Genomic DNA, 17410 nt, shown 5'->3' with positions numbered 1-17410 from the left:
GTTTTGTTGCTTCTACTGTGGAAACAAACAAGCAAACAAACTCCCATAAGAAAGGGCAATAAGTTCTGAAATCTGCTACACACGGTTATTGTTACTAGGGAAACCACTTCCTTAGCATTCATGTGCTCAGCAGATCTGTCTGAGCTGTTGCCTGAGAATGAGATGCAGAGACACAAAGTGAGTGGCACAAGACAGATCCATCTGCCACATATCCTGAGACATGCAAAGCCCATTGACAATAAACCTCTCTTTTGCCTTTTTAAGCAAGTTTAAATGTTTTATTTAATAAAATTGAAGATGGGAGCAATTCAGAGTGCTATTTTTCTGTGCCTTTAGCTCTGCTATTTTTTACAGCTATTCAGAAACACACACAAATACGCACAGGTTTTTCCTCTTGCTGAAAGAGGCTCAGGAATAGAGATGTAAGTCTTCTACATTCCCCCAATGGAATACTTAGCATCAGCTCCTACAGTCGTATCTGTAGACACCCCTGTGTTTAGATTACCTCCATTCCCTATAAAATCTCTCAGGTATATCTAAGCTTCACATTGCCCCTGCACCCTTGGGATAAAGAGATGAGATATAGGGTGAACAAGAGCAACACGTTCTTAATTAGCTGTTCTGCAACAAAGTAACTAATGATGTGTTCTACTTGTGATCTCTCGGGGAGAATAACTTCCGCTCAGGAGAGGCTTTGTGAAAGCATGAGTTCACCCCAGATTCCACAGGGGTAGCTGTGTAAGTTAGGGTTGCCAGGTCTTCTGTGACCACCAGCAGGGGATAGAGCGGTAGGGTTGCCAGTTCCAGGTTGGGAAACTTGTGGAGAGTTGGGGATACAGCCTAGGAAAGACAGGGGCCTCAGTAGGATATGATGCCACAAAATTTCCCCTCTAAGGCAGCCATTTTCTCCAGGGGACTGATGTCTATCGTCTGGAGATGAGCGCTGCAAATTCCAGGGGATCCTCAGATCTCACCTGAAGGCTGGTATCCCTAGTTAGTTTGCTACAGCCAAAAATAACAAGAGCATCTTATGGTATCTGAAAGACTATCATATTTATGATGACGTAAGCTTTTGTAAATCAGAGAGCTCCCAGATCCATGAAATTTATACTCAGAACCATGGCCTATAATGGGGGCAGGTAGCATGAGGGCCATTTGGCCCAGGCACCGTATTCACAAAGGGGATTAAATTTAGACTTTTGATGTTATTTCCAAATGAGGCCATACATACAGTCACAGGGGTACACAGGACTTGAGGGGGGGGGGGGAGATGTTCATCATACAGCTGTGTTTTGTTGGTATTACGGGTGTGTGTGTGTGTTTGCACTTGGAAGCCATGTCAGCCTCTGGTGACTGACCCCTACTGGGGGCCCAGAGGATATTCAGAGAGGTGACTGAATAGAGCCTGCACCTGTCTTCTCGACTGGGTATTTCAAGGACAGTCTCTCATCCAAGTACTAACCACAGTCAACCCTGCTTAGCTTCTGAGATCTGATGCGATCAGGCTTGCCTGGTTATCCAGGTCAGGGCATCATACAGCTTTAAACTTGTGTCGCATTACCAGTCCACACAACTTGTAGTGCACACTATGAATTAATATCTTCCTCTATCACCAGTGGTGAGGTAGGAGCTGTACTGAGCCCTGGTGGGAAGGGAGATGTGCTGGACCTGGTACAGCTCCTTCCCCCCCCCTCCCCCTGTCTCTGCTTACAGGGCCTCAAAAAAAGTGGAAGTGGCCCAGGCCTCTTACTGCCTCTGAGGGGCCCTGCCAGGACTACAAAAACAAAGAGGGACAGCTCTTACAAAGGCCGAAGGCCTCCTTTCCCAGGACAAAGTATGTTATATTGAACAGTTGAAAATGAAATGCAGTAAAAAAATAAATGACTCACTCAGCATTGGTGCTGTCTACTTCTAACTGTTGTAGATCTTGGATGATAATACCTGTCTTACACAGACTGAAGTACAGGCTAGTTCTTCCTTACAGAGAGCTCCCATACTGAAACTTGTAGTCCCCAGCAATAGCTGACCATTTAGTTGAGATACCAGTGAGGGACTAGCTTTTGCAAGAATCTCTGGTGCCAAATGTGTCCTCACATTTACTCAAGGAAAAATATCAGAGGACCCAACAGATTCTTTAGCTGTACCATCAAGGGCTGATGAGCTGCTGTGTGGCCAAACTAAATGTCTTTACTCAAGAAGATAAATGAATATAAATCAGACATCAACAATTTAACCACTCAAACTATTCTGGTGTTGTTTCAGTTTAATTACCCAGATCAGTCCCCAATGAATTAATTCCACTGTAGAGTAGGTAGGAAAAGATTCCACTTCAGTGCTAATTAGTATAGCTACCCCTCAAATTCCTACATGGTTCTAGTGGTGCCTTGCACAGCTCATATTAACATGTTTATTTATTTATAATATTTCCAGAGCTTTTTTTGAACAGGAATGCACAGCAACGGGCTTGGTGTCAGGGATGTGTGGCCTAATATTAAAATGAGTTCATGCAGGACTTTTTCTACAAAAAAGCCCTGCGCGAAACAATGGTGTTGTCAGGAGGTGTGGCCCAATATGCAAATGAATTCCTGCTGAGCTTTTTCTACAGAAAAAAGCCCCTGAATATTTCTATGCCACCTCTTCAGGGTCCTGCTTGAGATGGCTTACAACTAAAAATCACAGTACAAATGCAAGGTGTTAAAACAGCACAAGCCATTAGCTATAAGCTGCATAAAAACTATCCATAAAACAGAGGAGACCATTAAAAAGCTGAGAAGTTAAATCTCTAGATTCTGGCCATACCTGAAATTGAGTTGAGTTCAGAAGAGCCAAGTAGCTCTCTTACGGCAATGACTTACACACCCTAATTAGCTCTATCCTAATAATGGATAGAGCTATGTAAGGTCTTTACAGTTGGGGAACACAAGAGCTTGAGGGAAACCCACATGTCATTGGAACAAGCCTTCATATGAACAGGAACTATAGTTAAGGGAAAAGGCCAAGCTTGATCTAGAAGCTTTTGAAGTCCTTTAAAAATGGCAAGCAACAGGTTGTCTGTACGTGGAATTTCTCTGGCCCTTGGGAAGTCTTCATAGCTCAGAGAACTACTCGATTTGTATTGCCACTGGGACTTACTACATGAGGAAACTGAGTGCAGAGTCAAAGATTTAAGGTTCTAGGCCTAGCAGTTTTCAGATGTGATGAAAATTCTTTAATTTGTTGTGCTGAGAGAAATATATAGCAATGTGCAAGTTTATTCCGTCTGCAAACAGAAAAGAAAATCGCTTACTTTAAAAAAAAAACCTCTTAATACTTAGCTTTATAAATTGACAAAACCAAACCACATACTTCCAAGAAAAATGCAGAGAATGATACCCTGTGGCTGCCTCGTTACTATTTTTTTTTTCAAACATCACAGTTTAGACGTAGTAATGCTGCCTTAAAGAATGCAAAATTCCCTCCCCTTGCAGGTGTGTGTGTGTGTGAGAGAGAAGCAAGAAGCACCTCCTGTGACTGCTCCCCCCCCCCCCACTGCAGTTGCCTAAAGAGAGCAAGGGCCAAACCACCTGTGTCTCCTGCACTTTAAGACATGACCTCTATTAGCAAGCAAAGAAAGAAGACACTGCTCTGTTTCCCCCTCAGATGTGTTCATATGATAGAAGGCTGTTAAAACCCAGACATGTTAACTGTACAGCTACAGCTGTCAAGTTTCCACCCTAAAGGAGCTTGTATGGTGTGAGAGGAACTGCTGGGCAAGAGGGAACAATGGAGCATCCTACTTTGTGTGTAACATTTATTAGTGACAATTCCTTATGAGGCAGTGGGTTAGTCAGACTCCCTGAAACTGACATGGAGTTTATGTCTCCCTCAAATGAAGGATCACAAGATTTATTGTTTGCAACTTCCAGAACACCACAAGCCCTTCAAAGCGTATTTGTTTGGAGAAATACACTTTGCAGTTTAATTTTATAGGACTTATTCATATGAGTTCTAAACATTATTTGATATTTTCATAGTCAAGTGTGTGACTGAACCTGACAGAAAAACATTGTCCTTGAGGCACCAGGAAGTTGTGTTTTTGATGTGTGAGTCATATGTGTGAGAAGCAGGATAAGTGTAAATGGTGGTTCTAAAAGGGAGTTCTAAAATGGGGGCTCTAAAAGGGGTTAGACAGATTAATGGAGGAGAGGTCCACCAATGGCTATTACTAACCATGCTGAGTTAAGTGAACCTTCACATTCAGAGGCAGGAACCCTAGAAATCCAGTAATAGGATGTGGCATCAGGGGAAAGCCTTGGACTATATGCTGCACCATGCTGCTGGTTAATTGGCCGCAAATCCTTCTTCCATGAAGGAAGGAAATCTATCACATTTTTAACCTAATCTTCTTCTGCAGAGTTCAGGACAGTGTGCAGATTTTCCTGTCCTTGGTTTCATCCTTGCAGCACTGCTGGAAGTACTATTGGTATCAGTAGTTTAAATACAGCTAAATGATACTGACATAGTACCTTCTTCCTATTTTCTAAAATATCTCTGATTGCTTTATTTTTATTTAATTGCTTACAAAATTTAAAGAGAAATATTGCTCGTACCCCTTTTCCCTAACTCTTTTTTTCTCTCTTCCAGCTACTTTCATTCCTATCCCACCCCCTAGACATCAAATATCTGTCTTCTGTCCCTGCCCTTCTGTTTCCCCAAGGGTTCTCAGCAGGAAATGTGAGACAGCAGACAGCTCCCAAATGTCCAACTGGGCATCAACAGTCAGCTCTCTTGGTGCTGTTAAAATGCACAACTTGTTCGCTCACTATTGATTCAAGACAGGAGCCTGGATGTGGACGGAGTGTGTTTGTAACTCTCACTCTTTTGTGTGTGTGTGTGTGTGTGTGTGAAAGAGAGAGAGATGATTCATTCTGGAAAGACAACAGGCCTGAGTGTAGAGAAACTTAATTTTGAACATTGCTACCTTTGAATAAGAAAAGACTAATATTCCCTTTTAAGCCAGATTGGTTTGTTCTATCAGAATTAGAGTTCAACAACATTAATGGAGATGTGTATCTAAGATCACTTTCTTTTGGGTAGAATTCTGGAACTAATGTGTGTAGCAGAGATGCTTGCAATTGTTTTGCATATTACAGAAATTTCATGTCCATTACAATTTGCTTTCTGAGCTGTTTCAAATAGTATTGCTGTATCAAATCCTCCCAGCTGTGGAGAAATACATTTTTCTTTGGAGATTTGAATGGAGTAAAACCTTCACCTTGAGTTTTAAAAAGTATTTTTCTTGCTTCCAGAGTACAGACAACGGGGGTGGGGGCAGGGGGGAAGCAATTGCTCAGCAGCCTCACTCATCAATTTTACAAATGCAAATAGTGGGCTTGGCTAGTCTCAGTCATGTTCTCGGCTCTTGGATTTGTTTGGGGCAGGGAGCGACCAGGAAACATGCAGCCATGCTCCAGAGATGCCAATGCAGAATCCGGGAAAAAGAGCCGCATGTGGAGCCTTGCACAGAAGGGAAGCAAGTGCTAAGTGTTGAATTGGTAACAATTATGTTGTCAAGTTAAACATACACCGCACATGCACACACAGAGCCAGAGAGATGACATTTAGCAGGGAACAGAGTTTGGGAGGTTGAAAACCTGGAGACTTCAGGAAAAGCTTCATTGATCTAGCCTGACATGGTCACAGGGAAGAGACAGATGATGAAACTCCTGGGAGTGAGGAGGATGGCCTGCTTCTGTCAAGGCAGAGAGCACTCTTACCTGAAGTTGGCTGAAGTTGTCCATTCCACAGTGTAGGCCTGAGTGGAGGCTTCAAGCTCATGGGAACTTTGTAGAACAATTGTAACCTCTTAAGTAAAAGAGCTTGCCTTATGTTGACATCCACTAGGGCATGTACAGTCAAAAGGACAGAAGAATTGCATCTCAGCATTTTCTTTTGGATCCCTTGCTCAGTCTGTGGGTGTGCTGAGAGTATGTGCATGGACCTTTTCATTTTAATAAATGCTTTGTAACTTCTAATGCTGATAGCTGTTGTCTGTACTGCATTAGACCTTCATCCTTCTAGGCTATTTTAAAAGGAGTTCCAGGAAGAAGGGGAGGGGCAGTCAGTTGGCAAGCAGCTAGACCCTCCACCCCCCGTGGTGTGCATACTGGACAGCAGGAGACACAAAGGCGAGGTCTCAGAACAGGGAAGGGAAGTTGGGAGCCCTGGTCCTCTCAGAGGGCAATTACTACAGATCCCAGGTAGTGGCAGCAGTTGAACCAAAAGAGGGAGAGAAAAGCCCCTCTAGGTGTTGGGAAAGCCAGGTGGAGACCTTGGAGGACATGGCAGAATAGGACCTGCAGTTCAAAGCAGGGCTGTTTCTGCAACACCAACAGTAGAGCGGAAAAAAGGAAGAAGTGCTAAGAATAGAGCAAGAGGCACAAAGACCATATTCAGAATGCAATCTGTTTTCAAATGGATTTGGCTAAATATAGAACCCAAAACCTGAAAAATAAACTTTAAATGGGAACCACCCCATGATTGTTGTTTCCTATCACAGTATAAACAATAACAACAGCATTTTGTATACAGCTCCTTCAAAAACAAAAAGCACTTCAAACTGTTATCTTATTGAAATTTTTAGAACCTGTTAAACTGTCTAAACTAGAGAGGCTGAGACAGGGAGTGGATTTCCTAAAATCACTTAGGGAGGTCATGGCCACCATGAGATTTGAACCAGGGATCTCCCGATTCATATATCAGTTCCTTAGTCACGATAGTACAGTTCTATGCTTTTCCCCCCCATTTTAAATGTCAAGTGCTGTTTACGATTTTCAAAGAAAAAAATGCAAGACTATTTTGCATCACTGTCCCTATTGTTGCCTTTTGGAGGATGTCTTATTAAAGAATTTCATATATTTCTTCCCCCGCTCTTGTCTTTAAGCCAAAGGACAAACATCCCTTTGGCTTTTAAAGCAGTGGAGGACTAACCGTTGTTAATAAATATTACCTCAAAGCAGGAAGAGAAAAATCTTCAGCAATATATACTCATAGAATACTTTAATAATAATAATAATAAAATTTTATTTATATTCCGCCCTCCCCGCTGAAGCAGGCTCAGGGCGGCTAACAACATTTTCATAAAATTATAGAGTTTAAAATCGCATTAGCTTTAAAACATTCCAGTTAACCAAGTACTATACAGATTTCCAGGTGCTAATTCCTTTTATCGATGATAATAGCAAAAGTCACCCAACAGTGGTCTCTCAGCCAGCAAAGGCCATCCTGAAAAGGGTGGTCTTGCAAGCCCTGCGGAACTGGTTAAGGCACCACAGGGCTCGCACTTCTTCCGGGAGCTGGTTCCATAGGTGTGGAGCTGTGATGGAGAAGGCCCGTATACGGGTGTTTTGAAGTTTGGCCTCCTTTGGTCCAGGGATAGTCAGCTAGTTCTTCCCTGCTGACCTCAGTGCTCTCTGGGGTTCGTATGGGGAGACGGTCCCTCAGGTAGGCAGGTCCTCAGCCATATAGGGCTTTAAAGGTAATAACTAGCACTTTGTAACGAACCCGGTAGGTAACTGGCAACCAGTGCAGCTCGCGTAGCCCCAGCTGTATGTGCTCCCACTTCGGGAGCCCTAATATCAGCCTAGCCGCCACGTTCTGCACCAGCTGCAACATCTGGATTAGGCACAGAGGCAGCCCCATGTAGAGGGCATTACAATAATCCAATCTTGAGGTGACCGTTGCATGGATCACTGTTGCTAGGTCCCGGCGCTCCAGGAAGGAAGCCAACTGCTTTGCCCACTTCAGGTGGAACAACGCTGGCTTGGCAGTGGTTGCTATCTGGGCCTCCATTGATAATGAAGGCTCCAGTAGGACTCCCAAGCTCTTGACGCGGTGTGTCGCTTTCAGAGGCACACCGTCAAAAACTGGGAGAGGTATTTTCCTCCCCAGGGCGCCGCGACCCACGCAAAGGACCTCTGTCTTCGTCAGGTTCAGCTTTGTGTGTTGGTCCTTGATGTGAGAATAGGACCACTAAAAAGGCATTCCTGATTTCAGAGGTGATATTGTTGGAAGGCATCTAAACAACATTTTTGTAAAAAGTATATCTCCAGCCTGTTTTGTATAAATCCTGGTATCAGCAGCATTGCCATACAAAGCCCAGACAACATTGATTTGCAGCAGCACTTTGTAAGGACAATGCCTGAGAAAAAACGCTCTACAAAAGCAGATTGAAGCAGTTCTGTACAAGTGGACAACTGGTAAGAGAATTCAAGTGGCAGCAGTGACACTCTAAACAGAAGAGCTTTTACATCAGGCTTCCTAACAAATCACCAACTGGTTGCTCATAAAAGCTGGTCTGAAAGGTAAAATCATCTGCCAAAATTGCCACACTATGGTACAAACAGGTCAATGGAACTTGATGGCTGCTGCTTCATGGAATAACTGCTATAAAGAGAATTTCCTTACTTCCACAAACCTAATAAATACTTTGTACAGATAACCTGGAGGAGTACAATTGTTGGTATACAATAGCCCGGAGAACCCAACACTTCAGTATTTAAATACTTATATCTCACTTTCTCTGTAGAATATTCACAGGGCAGCTTATAGACTTCCACTAAAAAATTTATATGAACTATAAAACCAACTGAGATACACTGAAGGCAGGGAAGCCATTAAGCCAAGACCATGGAAAGGCAGCATTTAACATAAAAGCATATAATGTATGTTAAATGTTGAATCAAGAGAGAGAGAAAAACTTTTCACAACAGGGGACATAACGATGAAAAAGAGCAAAAAAGGGAAGGCTGCTCAACCAAAAGTAAAAAGAAAAATTCCAATACTGGGAAGGGTGACCTTTCAAGAACCCTGATCAGACTGGAGAGGTAATAAAAGCACTTTGAATTTTGCCCTGAACCTGGCTGCCTCCAGTGAAAGTCTTGTGAAACTGGTGAAATATGATCCCTATACAATTCCCACCAGTTAGCAGCATTGCCACTGCATTTTAAAACCAGTAGAAGCAGTTTTCTAAGGTAGCCCCATATACATTTAATTCTAGTAGCCCAGCCAGAATGTAAACAGGTCATTGAGAAGAGTGGCTAGATAAAAGTGCACCTGTTAGTCAATAGATAGACTAGAGGAAAGCAAGTTACTTTGGTATGCCCAAGAGAAAGATGGCCCTGGAGGTCCCTTCCAACTCTATGATTCTATGAAAGAGTAGTCAATGTGATGGAAGATTTCACTGCATCTTAAGTTTTATTATTTATCATTTATGGTGTATTACTTGTGTCATCTTAATTTTTCAGAATTCCAAATGTTGCCAACCAAATAAAACCAGGTCATTTCTTATTTACGTATATGCATTTATTTAAATATATAATATCTATGTTTTATGTTGTTTTAATACTATGACTGCATTTTAATGTCTTTAAACAACATTTAAGTTTTTATAATGCTTTACTTTGGAAGCCCCTTTGAGCAGGTTCCAGGAGAAACATGTATAGAAATTTTTTAAATAACAAATGAATTTCCCAGAAACTGGATTGAGCTGCAGGAAGCTTAGTTCATTCTCCAGCCAGTTGTTGGAATGAACCACACAACATGCGTGTTGAGGAGAAAATGCTTCTGCCTTGCCTCTCTGAGCAAGGGTTTATTTATCTCCGCATCAGTTGTGCCAGAAATAAACCAGCTTACAGCATCGAACAGACAAAAGCACTAACCGGAAGACATACCCCCCCTTTACCATGAGGTCGTGTCTGCCTAGTCTACAGAAACTAATACCAGCTCAGCAGTTGTCAAAAATACATGTGTCAGCAAAAGGAAGCGTGAATACGAGTGTAAGATGTCCTCGCCCTTTTAGCCTTTCAGACACAATGTGGGCGGCTCAGGATGATATGTTAAATGCGTGATCCGCCCACATTTCTGTCTTCAGGCTTTGTGGGGTCTGGGGGCTCAAGCGCGTGAGCGCCACATCCAGCAGTATAGTTTCTAATGACACAGTCCACCTCACAAGGGTAGTCAGGATATAACCTTATACTTACTAATAATGACTGACCAGATTCGCTGAAGCAGGTCCTCTCAATTACAAGCCTTTCATTTTATGTCTGCCACATCACTCCTTGAAATCAAATCTTCAGTTAATGCCCACCAACATGGGTTCTTTACAAAAAGGCTTGTGGGATTGGAAAACCATGGGTATTGCTTCCTTACGGGTGTTTCTTGAAAATTTTATCCTCAACTTTTCTATTGGGGTTTCTGTGTTCTGGCTGTTAATCATTGTTCTCTGTGACAGTGTGCTGGAAGGTTATGAAATGTTGAGCGTGACACTCTAAGTCTAGGCACCAGCAGTTAGTTCAAGTACTGGGTGGCAAAAGAATTAGGTTGTATGAAAAGTTTTTGTTCTTTGCAAACTATGTGTTTATATGTCATAGTTTGAACGTATACAATAACTTGACCACTGAGAAATACGATGTAGGCTGAATCCTGTTGGTCCCATTTTAATATGGTTCAAGGCTCTTAACCTAGATATATTGAATTCTTAGTTCAAATATTTGCTACTTTAAGGGTGAAATGTGCCTATGTTTTTAAAGCAGAGTTTTAGTGCACTTTGTAATTAATACATATATTCCGTTTATTTCTCTTAATTTTCTCTCACTCAACCTTTGGGTATCCAACTTTGTTGTTTCTTTGGGCTGGGTTCCCCCCCATCCCTCATTTTGGTATGGAAGTGAAGCTTCATCTTTAACTGAGGATACAAAATTGCCCTTTGAAAAATGAATACGAACACAGTGTCCTGAATAGCCAGTGACTTCACTGTCTTCCCTCAGTTGCTCCGAAAAGGGGATACAGAACAGAGCTTTGGAATTACGTGCCCTACTTGTTCAGCTACCACCTCTGGGAAGAATGACTGTGGAACTGTTAGCCTGCTCTCAGCTATTGTGCTTGACTCTCTCAGCATGAGTCACTGCAGACAATATACATCACACTACTCGCAAGGGGAATGAACAGTAAATACTAGGTTCTAGAATTTTTTTTAATATAAAAGTCTGCTCAGTTGTTTCTCCGATTTGTATCCTTTATCCTCCTAGCCCTTGTGCAGTATAAGCCTCTCAAAGCTAATGCCCATAACACCACCCCCCACTGGTAGCAGCAGGCTGTTTTGCTGCTGTAGGGTTCACACGGCTCAGATTTACAATGACGGCCATTATTCTGAAAAGCCATGCATTAACCTAGTGGCACAAGGTTGCTCAAACTCCTTCCCCTCCGGTTTTACTTTTTCCTCTGGGGAGTAACAGCTATTACAGCAAAAGCTTCAGCTTTGGTGGTAGCAGCCAGGCAGACTCTGGTGTGGGGGAGAGACGTGATCATCTAAAGGAGATCTTGAAAGAAGGTGGACATCCTCTTGCCCAAGTGACATCCTTCTGAAGGCCTGTGCAGCTCCCCCTTGCAGTTAGCACTGGCTCCTTGCTTCTAACTATGTGGGTTATACAGCAGGTCACCTTGAGGATAGCCTCTGAATTTCATCATATATTGAAGAATGAAATAACTGAAAATAGTCAACAAACATCTCATTTCTTAATTCAATATGTCATTGCCACTACTGGTTCAAACTCAGCGGAAATGTGAAAATGGTTGCATGACACTGACTCCTACCAATTTAAACTTAAATTCTCAACATAGTCAATGAGAATAATGGGAATGTCTTAGGAATTTGATCCAGTGCATCATGTCTACTCATGTCCCCCCCACCCCTTGGCAGATTCTTCCTTCAAACCCCCCTCCCCCTCAACAACCTGTATTCCTGGAACAGAATTTGGGTGGAGGGCAGGACTTTTTTTGTAGCAGGAACTCCTTTGCATATTAGGCCACACACCCCTGATGTAGCCAATCCTCCAAGAACTTACAGTAGGCTCTGTAAGAAGAGCCCTGTAAACTCTTGGAGAATTGGCTACATCAGGGCCAAATATGCAAAGAAGTTCCTGCTACAAAAAAAAGCCCTGATGGGAGGCATTGTTCAGGCTCCTGCAGGAGGAAGAAGCCAAGAAAGCCAAGCTTTCCAGTCAGAAGTTCTTGAACCAACAGAAATGCTGTGCCTGATCTCAGTTGATGTCTCTCTTCCTCAAAACATTTAAAAATATGAAATATAGGGCTAACTGTACAGAAAAACCATGAAGGAGAATAGCAATTCTGTTACATTTTATTCAATATCATATTACATGAAAACAGTTACACCTGACAAACCATTACAACTTTCATAATACAGACAAATTACAAGTGGAAACAAACAAGGTAACACTTACTTAACCATACTGTTTACTAAGCTGTCACTAAAGTGTGTGGATATATGTATACATATTTTATATTAACATAGTTTTTTGAGTACCAAACCCCTGTTAAAAAGAGCACCTTTTTGTGCCTCATATCCCAGCAAGGGAAGATTTTGTATGTAGCACTGCAGAAGTGCAGGTTTTGAGGGGAACGGGAGAAGAGGACTAGGGAATTTTTAGTGCATCCGTTCAATTTTTGCTTTTAAGAATATTGCAAGTCAATAATATACAATTATCTCCATACCTTTAAGCCAGAGAGGAGGATGTGGTTTTGTTGAATAACAGAACGTAATTCTATTCATATGAAATGTACATATGAAATGTACAGTACAGGAGCATTGCCATTTACTACATTAGGTTACAAACCAATAATATTCACAGACTTTTCTTTTTTGTATGGAACATACTCTCTATATTCACCACACATTCAGTTGGGTGCAGCATAAAATGCTCAGGGTCTGTTGCCCCCACTGCACTGTTGAGAGGAATTTGTATAACATACCAGCATGAATAGGAGACCTCTATGTAAAGTTTCTCCTATATCTCGATGAAAGGAAGACTTACTTCCCCACCCAAGCTGTTGGGTCTCTGGGTATCAGTGTTTCTTGTGCTTCAATAAAATAGTTCTGAGGGTGCTATGTAGAGAAGCAGAATCGATAATATTATACAAGGCTGAGGCATTCTAAGGTTTTGTTAGGGCCCCCATTAACAAAAGCAACATTGGAAACAAACTGCCTAGTTGGTTTGGTTTAAGTGAACCATCTGAAAAAGTAATTTCTATCTTCTCAGCTTTTCTCCAGTGACTAGAATCTATCTTACCTTTCATTAACAGCTCTCTTCGTACAGCTTCAGAGCTGTCTTTAAGGGAATCCTTAAGGGAACTGCTTGGAACAGGAAAACTCACTTCTAATACCAACCACACTGGCTGAGTTCTTATGCTACCAGAGCAGCGTGGTTGCTGCTTCCTTCCCTGACCCTGTTCTTCTTCTACCACTCTAATAACATTTGAAGGATAGAACCATGTGGAATAAGCAGATTATGCAGGACTAATAAGATCTCAAGTAATTTATGTTCATATGTTACTGGAAAGGTACGGAATCCAACCATGGGAAAGCATTAATATCTTTATTTCAGTAACATCAACCAGACCACAGTAATTGATTAAGAAACTGAAAATATGAATAGTTCCTTTCAAGTACATGGAAATTTTTTTTCTCATCGACAACTAGAGAGTTTCTGATATTACCTATAGCAATGGAGGGGGGGAGAGGAAGAAAAGCAATCATATAGAAAAATCCAGGATGCTGGGAAATATTTCCCTATAAGTTCTGGACTATGTTGTAAAAAAACCAGGATACTATATAATCATTATAGACCAAGTTGTGGACTTGGATGGGTAACTATAATGCATTTGGATTCCCTACCCTACTTTTCCAGCCTTATGAAAGTATCCTCCTTAAAACCATGTTATTCTGACATATAGTGTTCTACCTACATGCTAAAATTTATCCTCCTTTTCACCCACCAAAACGTAAAGTTACCAACCTGAAATATATGACATTACTGGACTTTCAGCACCTTAATATCATCAATGTAATATTTTCTTATGCACTTGGAATGATTTATGTGAAAGTATACAAATGGAAATCATCGTCAGAACTGAGAATCTGCAGAGATTCTACAGGAAAGATTCAGGAACAGAAACTGACAATAGATCCTTTTTGGAAAATTGTGTGGATTTTTAAGTTCTTACATAATTTTAATATTTATTGGGAAATCACTCCAAAAGCCCTTATGAAATATTTGGGTAGGGAACTGATGCATGGATGATGAATATCTCGTTCAAAGGCTTTAATGGTGATTTTTTAAAAAGGGAGCATTGAAAGCCCACATAATGTGTACACACTCAAATCCTAAGCAGCAGCACTGAACTTTGATTTATTGTGGATAGTAAGGTTCAAGGTATTTAGTCTATGAGAGGGAGCACTTCAGTGTAATTCTTCTCTACATCAAACCATCAGATCTTTCAACAAGGGGTGCTATTGCTTACCTCCGTCATTAAGCTGCCAAAGAAGAAGATTTATATCAAAGAATATACCCTCATTTTCCTAATTGAAACCCTTGCTCCGTTCTCAAAAATTCATCATATTTTTGCAAACTCTATGACTTTTTTTAAAAAGACAGAATCTCATCCTGAAACATCTACATGGCATACATCTCTCATACAAATGGCTGCATATGAAACTCAAAACAAATAGTTAAGGCATATATGTTTGAAATATGCTATTAGATTTAGTGATACAGACTCTGTAAAAAGTAGCAAATAAATTCAACATGCTGAGGAATCATTTTGGAAGCTGTACTTAAGCATTTTAATTTCTACATAGTGACTTAGAACTATTTCACAGTTTATGAATTAATATTTACCATTGTTCCCTATAAACAAGGCTTCTGCAGAATAAATTAGCCAGTTATTTATTTATTCCAGTTCCAAATAATACGATGTCAACAGCTTAGGCAAGAAACTATACCACAAGCCCCATCTTTTTTATTTCCAAACAATGCATTAAATATGTTACAATTAAATGGCTTTTAGGCAGCTAGTATCCTAGGGAGGCAAGGTAGCTCCTGTGTTGAATATAATGGTGGAGAAATTCCCCTTCCTCACAGGCATTAGGGAAATCAGTTGTCACCCTTTAAAAATTCATAATGGCATTTATTTTTTTAAAAAAACGGAAATATTCTTGGGGAAAATATGGTAATAAAAAGTCTTTTTCCAATCAGCTTGGATCATCTTAGAACTGGAAAGGTCCTTTGGTTTGGAAGAGCAAATATTTGGAATTTGGATAACTCATCAGAACTAGGTTGTCTCCCCCCACCGTGGCTTATTCAGTAACTAAGGTTTCTACAGCAAAGTACTTATCCTAATGTAAACTCATTTCTCCTTCATATATTCTGTTTTCCTTCTCAATTTTTTTTAACAAAACAACATGGGAAAGAAAGTAAAAAATGGGACCAAGAACCACAAAAGCTGCATAAGCCCCTTGTTCTAAAAAGGACCAAGAATATTTGACTTAGTAGTATTATATATTCTCCCCCCGCCTCCAGTCATTGGAGGTCTCTCTTGAAATCTGCTTCAGTATGCCTGAAATCTGCTTTGGAAGCAAAGTACTCATAATTCAAACTTTCAACTAAGATGCACTTATTGCCAAGGTTAAGGAAAGGAATGGTATAATTTCCAAGTGGTAATACAGAGGCATAGTTACAAGATACTGATCTGTGTCACAATAACCCCAAAAGCCTTTTGTTCCATCTTGATATATCTTTCAGACAAGTTACAAAATATATGGAGCCTCTCAATGAACACAGAAATTGATTTTTGCCATGACTGGCCCTCTATGTACAGACGTTACCAGGAAGTGCAAACACCAAATGTGCATCTTAATGTGTTTAAGATGCTGCTGGTGAAAGCATAAAAATCTGTACAAGGATGTTGTGCTGTAGTGAAAAATCCCAATAAAATCAAACACAAAAAGATAAAAGAAAATAACATGCTATGTGTCAGTAAGCAAAAGCTTAGTCTTCACGGAGATCCTGAAAATCACAAGGTATTCAAAGACGTGCAAGGCTTTAAACAAATTGTAGGGGAAGGAAGGTAGAGAGACAGGGTCTTCCAGTATAGTTTTCCTTGTGACAGAAATCCACCATTGGAAAAGAGAAACAGGCCATGCTGTCTTCATAGTGTTGGCTCTCATGTTTTGTTCCTCTCCTATAATCCAGTGGTCTTAATTCCTATAAGGAAACAACAGAAATTAAAATAAGGATTGTGAATTACAACACTTCATAGTTTAAAGGTCTCAACAGTGGTAGAATCATGCCATTCATATTCTTTATCACTTTAATTCTGTCCAAAGTAAATAAACACAGAACTATTGCGGATCTAGGGAGAGATGGGGGAAAGACATCAGGCTTGCATGTTCCTTCTGCACCCCCGTGTCCAAATTATGATCTGAATACAACCTCCACAGGTAATTGTATAAACCAAAAGGAAGAGCTAAAACTTTAAACATAATTTATTTCCTGGATTTGCTGAAGGAAATCCTTTTAAAATTATGGGTTGGATCCACACTAAATTTTCCAGTGGTGGAATAGAACTCTCTTGCCTTCCCAGTGTGACTGAAGCTCACTGATCCCACAAAAGGCAGATAGGGGGCTAAAGGGTGGATCTGTAGTGTGAGAAAGGGGGGAATTGGTGGAAATTGGCAAATTTAGTCTGGATTCAACCCTCTGTTTTAAACATCTACAGTTCTCAGGAAACTACATCCTACCCAATATGTCCAAATCCTACTTACTGCATATAGTTCACGTAGTATCCCCTCTTGCTAACATGATATGTCACATCTTTTGCCCCAGCTCTCTCAAGAACCTCCTCTCTAAGTTTTCTAGCTTAACTGCTCTCCTCAGGATATATGGAGAAGTTCTGCATACCATAGCTCAAGCAAATGGTGTGAGATGACATGATGAAATCCGCACATTGGCAGGCAAGAAACTCCTTATTGTTATTATGCATTTTCAACCTTCAATTTAAGTTATGAAAGTAAATCCCATGTGTAAGAGTACTAATCTGAAAATACCTTTGAATTGTTGCTTTTGATTAATAGTGAGAAATGAAAATGAAGTATAAGTAAAGCAGTAAATAAAGATTCTTGCAATGAACTGTAACAATGCATCACCAGAATATGTGATTATTAAGCACTGCCAACAGAACTAGATATGCCAAGTACCCAAAAGAGGGAAATGGGAGATGGGATCTACGCAGTAGCCTCAAAGAGCTTTAACATCTTTTCATAGCACCACTGGACACTGCAGTATAGTCCTTAGGTCAGTTATACTCACTCAGTGGCTCAAGAGCCACATGTGGCTCTTTGACATGTGGCTATTTCCCCTATGTGGCACTCTTCCCATATTCCAGAAGAATGGGTAAGGCCATTGCCCAGAAGCACTTGTGGTTGGCAGGTGATTCACTCTTTAAAACAGACACAGCTGGAGGGACTGGAGGATGGATAAGCTGTAAGCTTTTCTGAACCTCAGACTTTGTGCCTGGA

The 17410-nt window shown here is 40.9% G+C and overlaps 1 protein-coding gene across 5 annotated transcripts in view; it reads right to left on the bottom strand.

The window, feature by feature from the left end:
* Window positions 1-12152: 12152 nt before the first annotated feature.
* The window catches only part of CDK14 (cyclin dependent kinase 14), a 388387-nt gene continuing 383129 nt past the window's right edge, over window positions 12153-17410 (bottom strand). For all 5 annotated transcript variants that reach the window (XM_060248474.1, XM_060248475.1, XM_060248478.1 and 2 more), the window contains one exon: window positions 12153-16097. The gene's annotated coding sequence lies outside the window, so the exon portion shown is untranslated. The remainder of the gene's footprint in view (window positions 16098-17410) is intronic.

The sequence above is a fragment of the Heteronotia binoei genome, chromosome 10 (assembly GCF_032191835.1).
Source record: "Heteronotia binoei isolate CCM8104 ecotype False Entrance Well chromosome 10, APGP_CSIRO_Hbin_v1, whole genome shotgun sequence".
Classification (NCBI taxonomy): Eukaryota; Metazoa; Chordata; class Lepidosauria; order Squamata; family Gekkonidae; genus Heteronotia; species Heteronotia binoei.
This window is presented reverse-complemented; position numbering and strand designations above follow the sequence as displayed.